Source organism: Chinchilla lanigera, unplaced genomic scaffold (assembly GCF_000276665.1).
Source record: "Chinchilla lanigera isolate Chin_1 unplaced genomic scaffold, ChiLan1.0 scaffold00177, whole genome shotgun sequence".
Classification (NCBI taxonomy): domain Eukaryota; kingdom Metazoa; phylum Chordata; class Mammalia; order Rodentia; family Chinchillidae; genus Chinchilla; species Chinchilla lanigera.
Genome location: NW_004955578.1, coordinates 1,366,788 through 1,368,098, shown reverse-complemented (window position 1 = coordinate 1,368,098; position 1,311 = coordinate 1,366,788).

Here is a 1,311-nt window from a genome sequence, read left to right as displayed (position 1 = left end):
AGTTCAGGCTGGTCTTGAACTCAGTATTAGCCAAGGCTGGCCTCAAACTCAGAGCAATCCTCCTGCCTCAGCCTTCCCCGTGCTGGGATTACTCATATGTGCTACCATGCCTGACTACCGGGATTGTGGTGGTACCAGACCAATGAGTGAACTGATCTGCCAATCACCTACCCTTACTCCTTGCAGCCCTAATGGTAGCATTGCACCATAAATCCATCACACTCTAGATTCAGCTACTCTGAAAAAGCGCCATCTAAAACTGCATGAGGCATTGGAGGACATGTAGACACAAACCATAACAATCTACCCCAGCCCCCAAGGACTCATGGGTATTCTTCATGCCAAGGACATTTAGTCCATCTCTAAGAGTTGTGATTCCTAGTAGTTTCAGCACTGTGGAAACTCCCACCTCAAAGGTACCCTGTGAGATTTGAGGCAAACTCTTACCAGGGAGAACCAGCACAAAGGAAAGGAAAGTTCAACACTTTCAATGTACAATGGCACATGATAAACAGGATCAATGCAAAAGGTCCAAAAGGGTGATAGAAAGGAAGGAGACCAAAGCAAGTTCAAAATCCAGCAGGGCCAATATTAGGCCCTGTAGTTCCACTGATATGGCGAGGGAGACTCCAGTTTGTTTTTGGAACTCCATTTTGGAAGTCACTTCAACTTTGGATGAACACACTCATCTGCTCCTTCCCATATCGCTAAGTATGAACCACAAAAGGAGAACAGTGCTTTAAAGTGAGAAACAAATAGTTCAAACAAAGTGTAGTTAAGCTACAATGTGACTGCATTAACAAAACTGTGGGCAGTGCAAACCTTGTGGTGATGTTGTGGCATTTTGTGAAATTCCAAAATGAGGAAATCTGATTACCATGGTTAACTGTCTCAAAATCCAGTACCAAGTTCTCTGGGGCCTGACATCTTGGTTTCTATCTCTTGGTTAGGGGTGTCATTTGCAAATTTCGATACAATGCTTGATCCACATTCAACGTCTCGTGCATGCTTTCATCCCTGAATGCGGTGGAACACCATGTCCAGCCCCAAGGCAATCTGTGGCCAAATGTGAAGTCCAAAGGGCCTGGGGGCTTCTGTCTTGGGCTAGCTCTACTCCTTCCTTACACGCTTCATCAGGTGATCTATGTTCCCTTCTTCACCAATCTTGTGGGGTCTCCACTGTGCCTTTGTCTTCACACTGCCCTCTCCAGGTACAAATGACTGACCTCCCACACCCTCTTCTGAAATGTGGGTGGAAGCCTTCCTCACCCCACAAGTCTTTTGCTCTAAGTCCAGCACCACGTGGATGAG